Source organism: Pseudophryne corroboree, unplaced genomic scaffold (assembly GCF_028390025.1).
Source record: "Pseudophryne corroboree isolate aPseCor3 unplaced genomic scaffold, aPseCor3.hap2 scaffold_908, whole genome shotgun sequence".
NCBI classification, from domain to species: domain Eukaryota; kingdom Metazoa; phylum Chordata; class Amphibia; order Anura; family Myobatrachidae; genus Pseudophryne; species Pseudophryne corroboree.
The window spans coordinates 227677-243106 of record NW_026970488.1 but is presented as its reverse complement, the minus strand read 5'-3'; the positions used below and the strand labels follow the sequence as shown (position 1 = coordinate 243106).

The following is a 15430-nucleotide window of genomic DNA, read 5'->3' as shown; positions in this document are numbered from 1 at the left end:
TCACACCAGGGGTACCTCAGGTTCGTTGTACAAAACTGTCACTATCAGTTTCAGACGCTGCCGTTTGGTTTGTCCACGGCACCTCGGGTCTTTACAAAGGTAATGGCCGAGATAATATTTCTTCTTCGAAGAAAAGGCGTATTAATTATCCCATACTTGGACGATCTCCTAATAAGGGCAAGGTCCAGAGAACAGCTAGAGATGGGTTTAGCACTATCTCAAGAGGTGCTAAAGCAGCACGGATGGATTCTGAATATTCCAAAATCCCAATTAATGCCGACAACTCGTCTGCTGTTCCTGGGGATGATTCTGGACACAGTTCAGAAAAAGGTTTTTCTTCCCGAAGAAAAAGCCAAGGAGTTATCTGACCTGGTCAGGAACCTCCTAAAACCAGGAAAGGTGTCTGTACATCAATGCACAAGAGTCCTGGGAAAAAATGGTAGCTTCTTACGAAGCAATCCCTTTCGGCAGATTCCATGCAAAGGGATCTGTTGGACAAATGGTCAGGGTCGCATCTTCAGATGCACCTGCGGATAACCCTGTCGCCGAGGACAAGGGTATCCCTTCTGTGGTGGTTGCAGGAGGCTCATCTATTGGAGGGCCGCAGATTCGGCATGCAGGATTGGATCCTGGTGACCACGGATGCCAGCCTGAGAGGCTGGGGAGCAGTCACACAGGGAAGAAATTTCCAGGGAGTGTGGTCGAGCCTGAAAAAGTCTCTTCACATAAGCATTCTGGAACTAAGAGCAATCTACAATGCTCTAAGCCAGGCGGAACCTCTGCTTCAAGGAAGACCGGTGTTGATCCAGTCGGACAACATCACGGCAGTCGCCCATGTAAACAGACAGGGCGGCACAAGAAGCAGGAGGGCAATGGCAGAAGCTGCCAGGATCCTTCGCTGGGCGGAGAATCACGTGATAGCACTGTCAGCAGTATTCATCCCGGGCGTGGACAACTGGGAAGCAGACTTCCTCAGCAGACACGACCTTCACCCGGGAGAGTGGGGACTTCATCCAGAAGTTTTCCACATGCTATTAAACCGTTGGGTAAAACCAATGGTGGACATGATGGCGTCTCGCCTCAACAAAACACTGGACAGGTATTGCGCCAGGTCAAGAGATCCGCAGGCAATAGCTGTGGACGCGCTGGTAACACCTTGGGTGTACCAGTCGGTATATGTGTTTCCTCCTCTGCCTCTCATACCAAAGGTATTGAGGATTATACGGCAAAGAGGAGTAAGACTAGTGGCTCCGGATTGGCCAAGAAGGACTTGGTACCCGGAACTTCAAGAGATGGTCACGGACGATCCGTGGCCTCTAGTTCTGAGAAGGGACCTGCTTCAGCAGGGTCCTTGTCTTTTTCAAGACTTACCGCGGCTGCGTTTTGACGGCATGGCGTTTGAATGCCAGATCCTAAAAGGAAAAGGCATTCCAGAAGAAGTCATTCCTACCTTGATAAAGGCAAGGAAGGAAGTCACCGCGAAGCATTATCGCCGTATTTGGCGAAAATATGTTGCGTGGTGCGAGCAGCGGAGTGCTCCGATGGAGGAATTTCAACTGGGTCGTTTTCCTACATTTCCTGCAATCAGGATTGTCTATGGGTCTCAAATTGGGATCTATTAAGGTTCAAATTTCGGCCCTATCAATATTCTTCCAAAAAGAATTGGCCTCAGTCCCTGAGGTCCAGATTTTTATCAAAGGAGTACTGCATATACAGCCTCCTGTGGTGCCTAAGGTGGCACCGTGGGATCTAAATGTAGTTTTAGATTTCCTCAAATCCAATTGGTTTGAACCACTAAAGAATGTGGATTTGAAATATCTCACATGGAAAGTGACTATGTTACTGGCCCTGGCTTCGGCCGGGAGAGTATCTGAACTGGCGGCTTTGTTTTATAAAAGCCCATATTTAATTTTCCATTCGACATAGGGCAGAGCTGCGGACGCGTCCGCATTTTCTCCCTAAGGTGGTATCAGCGTTTCACCTGAACCAGCCTATTGTAGTGCCTGCGGCTACAGACGACTTGAAGGACTCCAAGTTGTTGGACGTTGTCAGAGCCTTAAAAATATACATTTAAAGGACGGCTGGAGTCAGAAAATCTGACTCGCTGTTTATACTGTATGCACCCAACAAGTTGGGTGCACCTGCTTCTAAGCAGTCGATTGCTCGTTGGATTTGTAACAAAATTCAACTTGTACATTCTGTGGCAGGCCTGCCACAGCCTAAATCTGTTAAGGCCCATTCCGCAAGGAAGGTGGGCTCATCTTGGGCGGCTGCCCGAGGGGTCTCGGCATTACAACTCTGCCGAGCAGCTACGTGGTCAGGGGAGAACACGTTTGTAAATTTTTACAAATTTGATACCCTGGCAAAGGAGGACCTGGAGTTCTCTCATTCGGTGCTGCAGAGTCATCCGCACTCTCCCGCCCGTTTGGGAGCTTTGGTATAATCCCCATGGTCCTTTCAGGAACCCCAGCATCCACTTAGGACGATAGAGAAAATAAGAATTTACTTACCGATAATTCTATTTCTCGGAGTCCGTAGTGGATGCTGGGCGCCCATCCCAAGTGCGGATTATCTGCAATACTTGTACATAGTTATTGTTAACTAATTCGGGTTATTGTTTAGGAAGCCATCTTTCAGAGGCTCCTCTGTTATCATACTGTTAACTGGGTTTAGATCACAAGTTGTACGGTGTGATTGGTGTGGCTGGTATGAGTCTTACCCGGGATTCAAAATCCTCCCTTATTGTGTACGCTCGTCCGGGCACAGTACCTAACTGGAGTCTGGAGGAGGGTCATAGGGGGAGGAGCCAGTACACACCACCTGACCTGTAAAAGCTTTACTTTTGTGCCCTGTCTCCTGCGGAGCCGCTATTCCCCATGGTCCTTTCAGGAACCCCAGCATCCACTACGGACTCCGAGAAATAGAATTATCGGTAAGTAAATTCTTATTTTCTAGTGTCCTTCGTTTGGGAGAAAAATGCAAAGGTACAAGACAGCTTTTCCTTGCCAATATCTCTCTTTTGCAAAGAGCTGCGCATTGGAAAATTCAGGGCTATGTCGTGTAGATGATGGCCTAACAGGAGGCTTTAAAATTATCTTTCTAGTGTCCTTCGTTTGGGAGAAAAATGCAAAGGTACAAGACAGCTTTTCCTTGCCAATATCTCTCTTTTGCAAAGAGCTACGCATTGGAAAATTCAGGGCTATGCCGTGTAGATGAAGCACTAACAGGAGGCTTTAAAATTATCTTTCTAGTGTCCTTCGTTTGGGAGAAAAATGCAAAGGTACAAGACAGCTTTTCCTTGCCAATATCTCTCTATTGCAAAGAGCTACGCATTGGAAAATTCAGGGCTATGCCGTGTAGAGGAAGCACTAACAGGAGGCTTTAAAATTATCTTTCTAGTGTCCTTCGTTTGGGAGAAAAATGCAAAGGTACAAGACAGCTTTTCCTTGCCAATATCTCTCTATTGCAAAGAGCTACGCATTGGAAAATTCAGGGCTATGCCGTGTAGATGAAGCACTAACAGGAGGCTTTAAAATTATCTTTCTAGTGTCCTTCGTTTGGGAGAAAAATCCAAAGGTACAAGACAGCTTTTCCTTGCCAATATCTCTCTTTTGCAAAGAGCTGCGCATTGGAAAATTCAGGGCTATGTCGTGTAGATGACGGCCTAACAGGAGGCTTTAAAATTATCTTTCTAGTGCCCTTCGTTTGGGAGAAAAATGCAAAGGTACAAGACAGCTTTTCCTTGCCAATATCTCTCTTTTGCAAAGAGCTACGCATTGGAAAATTCAGGGCTATGTCGTGTAGATGATGGCCTAACAGGAGGCTTTAAAATTATCTTTCTAGTGCCCTTCGTTTGGGAGAAAAATGCAAAGGTAAAGACAGCTTTTCCTTGCCAATATCTCTCTTTTGCAAAGAGCTGCGCATTGGAAAATTCAGGGCTATGCCGTGTAGATGATGGCCTAACAGGAGGCTTTAAAATTTTCTTTCTAGTGTCCTACGTTTGGGAGAAAAATGCAAAGGTACAAGACAGCTTTTCCTTGCCAATATCTCTCTTTTGCAAAGAGCTGCGCATTGGAAAATTCAGGGCTATGTCGTGTAGATGATGGCCTAACAGGAGGCTTTAAAATTATCTTTCTAGTGTCCTTCGTTTGGGAGAAAAATGCAAAGGTACAAGACAGCTTTTCCTTGCCAATATCTCTCTTTTGCAAAGAGCTACGCATTGGAAAATTCAGGGCTATGTCTTGTAGATGATGGCCTAACAGTAGGCTTTCAAATTTTCTTTCTAGTGTCCTTCGTTTGGGAGAAAAATGCAAGGTACAAGACAGCTTTTCCTTGCCAATATCTCTCTTTTGCAAAGAGCTACGCATTGGAAAATTCAGGGCTATGTCTAGTAGATGATGGCCTAACAGTAGGCTTTAAAATTTTCTTTCTAGTGTCCTTCGTTTGGGAGAAAAATGCAAAGGTACAAGACAGCTTTTCCTTGCCAATATCTCTCTTTTGCAAAGAGCTACGCATTGGAAAATTCAGGGCTATGTCGTATAGATGATGGCCTAACAGGAGGCTTTAAAATTTTCTTTCTAGTGTCCTTCGTTTGGGAGAAAAATGCAAAGGTACAAGACAGCTTTTCCTTGCCAATATCTCTCTTTTGCAAAGAGCTACGCATTAGAAAATTCAGGGCTATGCCGTGTAGCTGAAGCACTAACAGGAGGCTTTAAAATTTTCATTCTAGTGTCCTTCGTTTGGGAGAAAAATGCAAAGGTACAAGACAGCTTTTCCTTGCCAATATCTCTCTTTTGCAAAGAGCTGCGCATTGGAAAATTCAGGGCTATACCGTGTAGATGAAGCACTAACAGGAGGCTTTAAAATTTTCTTTCTAGTGTCCTTCGTTTGGGAGAAAAATGCAATGGTACAAGACAGCTTTTCCTTGCCAATATCTCTCTTTTGCAAAGAGCTACGCATTGGAAAATTCAGGGCTATGTCGTGTAGATGATGGCCTAACAGGAGGCTTTAACATTTTCTTTCTAGTGTCCTTCGTTTGGGAGAAAAATGCAAAGGTACAAGACAGCTTTTCCTTGCCAATATCCCTCTTTTGCAAAGAGCTGCGCATTGGAAAATTCAGGGCTATGTCGTGTAGATGATGGCCTAACAGGAGGCTTTAAAATTTTCTTTCTAGTGACCTTCGTTTGGGAGAAAAATGCAAAGGTACAAGACAGCTTTTCCTTGCCAATATCTCTCTTTTGCAAAGAGCTGCGCATTGGAAAATTCAGGGCTATGTCGTGTAGATGATGGCCTAACAGGAGGCTTTAAAATTTTCTTTCTAGTGACCTTCGTTTGGGAGAAAAATGCAAAGGTATAAGACAGCTTTTCCTTGCCAATATCTCTCTTTTGCAAAGAGCTGCGCATTGGAAAATTCAGGGCTATGTCGTGTAGATGATGGCCTAACAGGAGGCTTTAAAATTTTCTTTCTAGTGTCCTTCGTTTGGGAGAAAAATGCAATGGTACAAGACAGCTTTTCCTTGACAATATCTCTCTTTTGCAAAGAGCTGCGCATTGGAAAATTCAGGGCTATGTCGTGTAGATGATGGCCTAACAGGAGGCTTTAAAATTTTCTTTCTAGTGTCCTTCGTTTGGGAGAAAAATGCAAAGGTACAAGACAGCTTTTCCTTGCCAATATCTCTCTTTTGCAAAGAGCTGCGCATTGGAAAATTCAGGGCTATGTCGTGTAGATGATGGCCTAACAGGAGGCTTTAAAATTTTAATTCTAGTGTCCTTCGTTTGGGAGAAAAATGCAAAGGTACAAGACAGCTTTTCCTTGCCAATATCTCTCTATTGCAAAGAGCTACGCATTGGAAAATTCAGGGCTATGCCGTTTAGATGAAGCACTAACAGGAGGCTTTAAAATTTTAATTCTAGTGTCCTTCGTTTGGGAGAAAAATGCAAAGGTACAAGACAGCTTTTCCTTGCCAATATCTCTCTTTTGCAAAGAGCTACGCATTGGAAAATTCAGGGCTATGTCGTGTAGATGATGGCCTAACAGGAGGCTTTAAAATTATCTTTCTAGTGTCCTTCGTTTGGGAGAAAAATGCAAAGGTAAAGACAGCTTTTCCTTGCCAATATCTCTCTTTTGCAAAGAGCTGCGCATTGGAAAATTCAGGGCTATGCCGTGTAGATGATGGCCTAACAGGAGGCTTTCAAATTTTCTTTCTAGTGTCCTTCGTTTGGGAGAAAAATGCAAAGGTACAAGACAGCTTTTCCTTGCCAATATCTCTCTTTTGCAAAGAGCTACGCATTGGAAAATTCAGGGCTATGTCATATAGATGATGGCCTAACAGGAGGCTTTAAAATTTTCTTTCTAGTGTCCTTCGTTTGGGAGAAAAATGCAAAGGTACAAGACAGCTTTTCCTTGCCAATATCTCTCTTTTGCAAAGAGCTACGCATTAGAAAATTCAGGGCTATGCCGTGTAGCTGAAGCACTAACAGGAGGCTTTAAAAAATTCTTTCTAGTGACCTTCGTTTGGGAGAAAAATGCAAAGGTAAAGACAGCTTTTCCTTGCCAATATCTCTCTTTTGCAAAGAGCTGCGCATTGGAAAATTCAGGGCTATGCCGTGTAGATGATGGCCTAACAGGAGGCTTTAAAATTTTCTTTCTAGTGTCCTTCGTTTGGGAGAAAAATGCAAAGGTACAAGACAGCTTTTCCTTGCCAATATCTCTCTTTTGCAAAGAGCAACGCATTGGAAAATTCAGGGCTATGTCGTATAGATGATGGCCTAACAGGAGGCTTTAAAATTTTCTTTCTAGTGTCCTTCGTTTGGGAGAAAAATGCAAAGGTACAAGACAGCTTTTCCTTGCCAATATCTCTCTTTTGCAAAGAGCTACGCATTAGAAAATTCAGGGCTATGCCGTGTAGCTGAAGCACTAACAGGAGGCTTTAAAATTTTCATTCTAGTGTCCTTCGTTTGGGAGAAAAATGCAAAGGTACAAGACAGCTTTTCCTTGCCAATATCTCTCTTTTGCAAAGAGCTGCGCATTGGAAAATTCAGGGCTATACCGTGTAGATGAAGCACTAACAGGAGGCTTTAACATTTTCTTTCTAGTGTCCTTCGTTTGGGAGAAAAATGCAATGGTACAAGACAGCTTTTCCTTGCCAATATCTCTCTTTTGCAAAGAGCTACGCATTGGAAAATTCAGGGCTATGTCGTGTAGATGATGGCCTAACAGGAGGCTTTAACATTTTCTTTCTAGTGTCCTTCGTTTGGGAGAAAAATGCAAAGGTACAAGACAGCTTTTCCTTGCCAATATCTCTCTTTTGCAAAGAGCTGCGCATTGGAAAATTCAGGGCTATGTCGTGTAGATGATGGCCTAACAGGAGGCTTTAAAATTTTCTTTCTAGTGACCTTCGTTTGGGAGAAAAATGCAAAGGTACAAGACAGCTTTTCCTTGCCAATGTCTCTCTTTTGCAAAGAGCTGCGCATTGGAAAATTCAGGGCTATGTCGTGTAGATGATGGCCTAACAGGAGGCTTTAAAATTTTCTTTCTAGTGACCTTCGTTTGGGAGAAAAATGCAAAGGTACAAGACAGCTTTTCCTTGCCAATATCTCTCTTTTGCAAAGAGCTGCGCATTGGAAAATTCAGGGCTATGTCGTGCAGATGATGGCCTAACAGGAGGCTTTAAAATTTTCTTTCTAGTGTCCTTCGTTTGGGAGAAAAATGCAATGGTACAAGACAGCTTTTCCTTGCCAATATCTCTCTTTTGCAAAGAGCTGCGCATTGGAAAATTCAGGGCTATGTCGTGTAGATGATGGCCTAACAGGAGGCTTTAAAATTTTCTTTCTAGTGTCCTTCGTTTGGGAGAAAAATGCAAAGGTACAAGACAGCTTTTCCTTGCCAATATCTCTCTTTTGCAAAGAGCTGCGCATTGGAAAATTCAGGGCTATGTCGTGTAGATGATGGCCTAACAGGAGGCTTTAAAATTTTAATTCTAGTGTCCTTCGTTTGGGAGAAAAATGCAAAGGTACAAGACAGCTTTTCCTTGCCAATATCTCTCTATTGCAAAGAGCTACGCATTGGAAAATTCAGGGCTATGCCGTTTAGATGAAGCACTAATAGGAGGCTTTAAAATTTTAATTCTAGTGTCCTTCGTTTGGGAGAAAAATGCAAAGGTACAAGACAGCTTTTCCTTGCCAATATCTCTCTTTTGCAAAGAGCTGCGCATTGGAAAATTCAGGGCCATGTCGTGTAGATGATGGCCTAACAGGAGGCTTTAAAATTATCTTTCTAGTGTCCTTCGTTTGGGAGAAAAATGCAAAGGTACAAGACAGCTTTTCCTTGCCAATATCTCTCTTTTGCAAAGAGCTGCGCATTGGAAAATTCAGGGCTATGTCGTGTAGATGATGGCCTAACAGGAGGCTTTAAAATTTTAATTCTAGTGTCCTTCGTTTGGGAAAAAAATGCAAAGGTACAAGACAGCTTTACCTTGCCAATATCTCTATTTTGCAAAGAGCTGCGCATTGGAAAATTCAGGGCTATGTCGTGTAGATGATGGCCTAACAGGAGGCTTTAAAATTTTCTTTCTAGTGTCCTTCGTTTGGGAGAAAAATGCAAAGGTACAAGACAGCTTTTCCTTGCCAATATCTCTCTTTTGCAAAGAGCTACGCATTGGAAAATTCAGGGCTATGTCGTGTAGATGATGGCCTAACAGGAGGCTTTAAAAATTTCTTTCTAGTGACCTTCGTTTGGGAGAAAAATGCAAAGGTACAAGACAGCTTTTCCTTGCCAATATCTCTCTTTTGCAAAGAGCTGCGCATTGGAAAATTCAGGGCTATGTCGTGTAGATGATGGCCTAACAGGAGGCTTTAAAATTTTCTTTCTAGTGACCTTCGTTTGGGAGAAAAATGCAAAGGTACAAGACAGATTTTCCTTGCCAATATCTCTCTTTTGCAAAGAGCTGCGCATTGGAAAATTCAGGGCTATGTCGTGTAGATGATGGCCTAACAGGAGGCTTTAAAATTTTCTTTCTAGTGTCCTTCGTTTGGGAGAAAAATGCAATGGTACAAGACAGCTTTTCCTTGCCAATATCTCTCTTTTGCAAAGAGCTGCGCATTGGAAAATTCAGGGCTATGTCGTGTAGATGATGGCCTAACAGGAGGCTTTAAAATTTTCTTTCTAGTGTCCTTCGTTTGGGAGAAAAATGCAATGGTACAAGACAGCTTTTCCTTGCCAATATCTCTCTTTTGCAAAGAGCTGCGCATTGGAAAATTCAGGGCTATGTCGTGTAGATGATGGCCTAACAGGAGGCTTTAAAATTTTCTTTCTAGTGTCCTTCGTTTGGGAGAAAAATGCAAAGGTACAAGACAGCTTTTCCTTGCCAATATCTCTCTTTTGCAAAGAGCTGCGCATTGGAAAATTCAGGGCTATGTCGTGTAGATGATGGCCTAACAGGAGGCTTTAAAATTTTCTTTCTAGTGTCCTTCGTTTGGGAGAAAAATGCAAAGGTACAAGACAGCTTTTCCTTGCCAATATCTCTCTTTTGCAAAGAGCTACGCATTGGAAAATTCAGGGCTATGTCGTGTAGATGATGGCCTAACAGGAGGCTTTAAAATTTTCTTTCTAGTGACCTTCGTTTGGGAGAAAAATGCAAAGGTACAAGACAGCTTTTCCTTGCCAATATCTCTCTTTTGCAAAGAGCTGCGCATTGGAAAATTCAGGGCTATGTCGTGTAGATGATGGCCTAACAGGAGGCTTTAAAATTTTTATTCTAGTGTCCTTCGTTTGGGAGAAAAATGCAAAGGTACAAGACAGCTTTTCCTTGCCAATATCTCTCTTTTGCAAAGAGCTACGTATTGGAAAATTCAGGGCTATGTCGTGTAGATGATGGCCTAACAGGAGGCTTTAAAAATTTCTTTCTAGTGACCTTCGTTTGGGAGAAAAATGCAAAGGTACAAGACAGCTTTTCCTTGCCAATATCTCTCTTTTGCAAAGAGCTGCGCATTGGAAAATTCAGGGCTATGTCGTGTAGATGATGGCCTAACAGGAGGCTTTAAAATTTTCTTTCTAGTGTCCTTCGTTTGGGAGAAAAATGCAAAGGTACAAGACAGCTTTTCCTTGCCAATATCTCTCTTTTGCAAAGAGCTACGCATTGGAAAATTCAGGGCTATGTCGTGTAGATGATGGCCTAACAGGAGGCTTTAAAATTTTCTTTCTAGTGACCTTCGTTTGGGAGAAAAATGCAAAGGTACAAGACAGCTTTTCCTTGCCAATATCTCTCTTTTGCAAAGAGCTGCGCATTGGAAAATTCAGGGCTATGTCGTGTAGATGATGGCCTAACAGGAGGCTTTAAAATTTTCTTTCTAGTGTCCTTCGTTTGGGAGAAAAATGCAAAGGTACAAGACAGCTTTTCCTTGCCAATATCTCTCTTTTGCAAAGAGCTACGTATTGGAAAATTCAGGGCTATGTCGTGTAGATGATGGCCTAACAGGAGGCTTTAAAAATTTCTTTCTAGTGACCTTCGTTTGGGAGAAAAATGCAAAGGTACAAGACAGCTTTTCCTTGCCAATATCTCTCTTTTGCAAAGAGCTGCTCATTGGAAAATTCAGGGCTATGTCGTGTAGATGATGGCCTAACAGGAGGCTTTAAAATTTTCTTTCTAGTGACCTTCGTTTGGGAGAAAAATGCAAAGGTACAAGACAGCTTTTCCTTGCCAATATCTCTCTTTTGCAAAGAGCTGCGCATTGGAAAATTCAGGGCTATGTCGTGTAGATGATGGCGTAACAGGAGGCTTTAAAATTTTCTTTCTAGTGTCCTTCGTTTGGGAGAAAAATGCAATGGTACAAGACAGCTTTTCCTTGCCAATATCTCTCTTTTGCAAAGAGCTGCGCATTGGAAAATTCAGGGCTATGTCGTGTAGATGATGGCCTAACAGGAGGCTTTAAAATTTTCTTTCTAGTGTCCTTCGTTTGGGAGAAAAATGCAAAGGTACAAGACAGCTTTTCCTTGCCAATATCTCTCTTTTGCAAAGAGCTGCGCATTGGAAAATTCAGGGCTATGTCGTGTAGATGATGGCCTAACAGGAGGCTTTAAAATTTTAATTCTAGTGCTACTCCGATCAACAACTGTTCCTTGGACCTCGCCTTTATCTGGAGATCGTCCAAGTACGGGATAATTATAACTCCCTTTTTTCGCAGGAGTATCATCATCTCGGCCATTACCTTGGTAAACACCCTCGGTGCCGTGGACAGACCAAACGGCAGCGTCTGGAATTGGTAATGACAGTCCTGTACCACAAATCTGAGGTACTCCTGGTGAGGAGAGTAAATGGGGACATGCAGGTAAGCATCCTTGATGTCCAGTGATACCATGTAATCCCCTTCCTCCAGGCTTGAGATAACCGCCCTGAGCGATTCCATCTTGAACTTGAACCGTTTTATATACGTGTTCAAAGATTTAAAATTTAAAATGGGTCTCACCGAACCGTCCGGTTTCGGTACCACAAACCTTATTATTTCAAAACTTGTAACCATGCCAATCACAGACAGAAGGTTTCCATTAGACACAGATCTGAGAATATACTTAACTGAACATTATGTCCCACACACAAAACCATAACACACAAATTTAAATACAGTTTGCAAACTTCAATTTCTTGCAGATTTCAACAGTTTTGCCGATTTCAAAATACGCTTAGTATTGGTTGATCAGGCCAATATTATACAGCATGATTTAAATGCAAAACATATACTGTACCCTTTGTCACAGTACTATACAAAATTTGTGCTTCTATGGAATATTTCTTCCATACATGATATGCACACTTAGGGTTAATCCTCCCTGCCCTTCCCATACGCTGGAAAAATTCGCAATCCCTGCAATTTTTCACACACGCGACACGTCTGTCAACTGGGAAGCTGCAGTAGATCCTCTTATCACAACTACAATCACAAAGCAACATGCTTAGGTTATGCTTAAAACAACCAGCAGCTCTTAGCAGCTCAGTATTGCAATATATACTTACACTCAGTTACATATAATCCCTATAACCTCGGGTTGTTCACTCTATTTTTTTCTAATGTACCCTTCTTATACACGTGTAGCTGACTAACAAGTGGAGGTGATCTATGTGCTTTTTACTTTATTTGGCTCTTGGTCCAAAGCACTTATTCATGCAATCATTCATAGAGTGAAAAACACAGGTCACTGTTTCTTTGCTCAAATCTTTGAATTAATTTTGGTATTCTTATTTACATGCAACAGCATCTGTCAATCATCATTTCCGAGTTACTTGGTCCTTCAACCGATTTGGACATAATTTTGGTATTCATTTTACAAACAAGCAACAACAAACAGGTCCCTGAGTTATTTTACTAGTTTTTTTTCAATCTCTCCACTTCTCATTCTCATATTATAAAAAATACAATCACACAGACAGCTGGCAGGTATAGAAACAGCATGTACTGGAATACAGCACATACCATGGTATTCTATACTTACCAGTGCTGTTATGACTTGGGATGTTCCTTCCATCATCAGCTGCTGGCTGGCTGGCACACCCCTTTGAGAATTTGATGAAGAGATCGAGATCTATAGTTCCAAGGACATAGCCCCCATCTGTTGAATTCTCTTGGATTAACTAAATTAACCATCTTGTTGCTGTTTGGGTTGTTAGGTAAAAGAATGAATTGAAAATGGATTTATAAAAATCAATTATTATTTATTCAAAGGGCCACGCCCGTATACAGGGGAGAAGTAGCATTCTCTCATCCTGTGTCAAATCATTTAACAACAACATACACGTATCAACAATGAGTTTTATATAATACACAGTTACACCCCTTTTGTATATTCCTCCCATATGATTTCATACCCCAGGAATACAATGTTAGGCAATAGAGTTATGCAATATTGGGACAATTGTCAAGAATACTAAAAAGATACTCGTGAGCTTCAACTGTGTCCATATTAGGAATTACATCTGGTCTCTATGAGCTTTTAGAAAGTGCGTATGTGGAAACAATACTTAGCCAACAAAGTTGTTTTTCTCTCAGGGTGTGTAAAAAGTTCAAGATGAATTTGCTATATCATCTAGCTAGAATCAAAATGGATTCTGTTATGCTTTCATATTATACTAGTGAATATGAGAACCCTTTGCTTATTGGATGTATACATAATATACGTACTATCCCGTAGTGCACACACATAACTGTTAGGCCTTCAGCAGGTTGCCTCTGTCACAGTATTCAACACATCTTATAAAACTCTCCAGATTATTGACTTTTTAAAGTTTTTCTAGGAAACGTTTTAGATGAATGCTTATTAGCCTTTGTCAGTATGCACTTTCGCAAAGTGTCTCTGTGGCGCAATCAGTTAGTGTGTACGGCTGTTAACTAAAAGGTTGGTGGTTCAATCCCACCCAGGGATGTAATTGATCTTGTTATCAGATTTTGGTGATCTTTAAGTAGACAAGTCAAAATTTCAAACCGCCTCTTATGGTGTAGGGTACCTGGCCTTCTCTGATGTAATCAGAGTTAGATTTGATTCATTGATTTTATAAAAACAGCTAGGAAGCACAATTTAGCAGTGGTTTGCAGAGAAAAAAAATATGCTGGCAGAAAAATCCAATTGAGTGATTAAACAGCTCTTCATTTTCTGGCTTTATTTTTATGCTAACAAATTTGTTCTCTGAAAAGTGTCCACAAAGCCAAGTCTCTGATTAACACCTTTGTAAGGATGGTTTTTCACCTATTACTAAATTATACTTGCTTCATTGGAAAGGCAGCAAGATGCATCCTCATTTCAATGTCTACTGAAATAATACAGGTTGACACCAGGAAACATTAACGCCACTGCATCCTTGCTGCTTTCTCATGTGGAAGTCTGTTTAATGTGAAAACAAGGTGATATCTAATTAGCACACAGGTAAGGAATTCCGAAAATCTTTATTTAAGGGTGAAGATGTTTCTCACAAAATTGTTGCCCCAATGCATCATTGAAATTCAAGCTGGAAAGATGATTTTAATATATCACTTGTACATTTTGTATTGCTCTTCTGGTGACAATGTAGTTTTTTTTTCAATTACCATTTTAATAACAGGGTAAAGAAAATTAAGTGGATTTTTGAAAGAAAACTATACTGTCAATATACTATTAAAACAAATTAAAATGGTAAAAGTTATTGTACTTTAAGTAAAAATAAAAGAGCAAAAATATCAATCCCAGTTTTGATTACTTAAATTAACAAAAAAAATGCATATAGCAAAGGATAGTTTCAATCTGCCTACCTCTGGGTTATGGGTCCAGCATGCTTCCATTGCAGTACTCTGCTGCACATGTAAGTGCAAGAGATCCTGAAGCACTCACTCATCATGGGAAAGTACCAATGTGTTTATTCGTTGGTTGATGGAAGAAACATCTTACAAAAACTCTCCAGATTATTGATTTTTTAATGTTTTTCTAGGAAACGTTCTAGATTTATGCTTATTAGCCTTTGTCAGTATGCACTTTTTGCAAAGTGTCTCTGTGGCGCAATCGGTTAGTGTGTTCGGCTATTAACCGAAAGGTTGGTGGTTCAATCCCACCCAGGGATGTAATTAAACTTGTGATCAGATTTTGGTGATATTTAAGTAGACAAGTCAAAATTTCAAACCCCCTCTTATGGTGTAGGGTACATGGCCTTCTCTGATGTAATCAGAGTTAGATTTGATTCAGTTATTTTATAAAAAAACAGCTAGGAAGCACAATTTAGCAGTGGGTTGCAGAGAAAAAAAAATATGCTGGCAGAAAAATCCAATCGAGTGATTAAACAGCTCTTCATTTTCTGGCTTTATTTTTATGCTAACAAATTTGTTCTCTGAAAAGTGTCCACAAAGCCAAGTCTCTGATTAACACCTTTGTAAGGATGGTTTTTCACCTATTACTAAATTAAACTTGCTTCATTGGAAAGGCAGCAAGATGCATCCTCATTTCAATGTCTACTGAAATAATACAAGTTGACACCAGGAAACATTAACGCCACTGCTTCCTTGCTGCTTTCTCATGTGGAAGTCTGTTTAATGTGAAAACAAGGTGATATCTAATTAGCACACAGGTAAGGAATTAAGAAAATCTTTATTTAAGGGTGAAGATGTTTCTCACAAATTTGTTGACCCAATGCATCATTGAAATTCAAGCTGGAAAGATGATTTTAATATATCACTTGTACATTTTATATTGCTCTTCTGATGACAATGTAGTTTGTTTTTGTCAATTACCATTTTAATAATAGGGTAAAGAAAATGAAGTGGATTTTTGAAAGAAAACAATACTGTCAATATACTATTAAAACAAATTAAAATGGTAAAAGTTATTGTACTTTAAGTAAAAATAAAAGAGCCAAAATATCAATCCCAGTTTTGGATTACTTTAATTAACAAAAAAAAATGCATATAGCAGAGGATAGTT

General features: G+C 40.9%; 1 non-coding gene across 1 annotated transcript; it reads left to right on the top strand.

Moving 5' to 3' along the window:
• The first annotated feature begins 14503 nt into the window (after positions 1 to 14503).
• Positions 14504 to 14577, top strand: TRNAN-AUU (transfer RNA asparagine (anticodon AUU)). Its single transcript has one exon. It is a non-coding gene; the product is annotated as a tRNA-Asn (tRNA).
• The last annotated feature ends 853 nt before the right edge of the window (positions 14578 to 15430 follow it).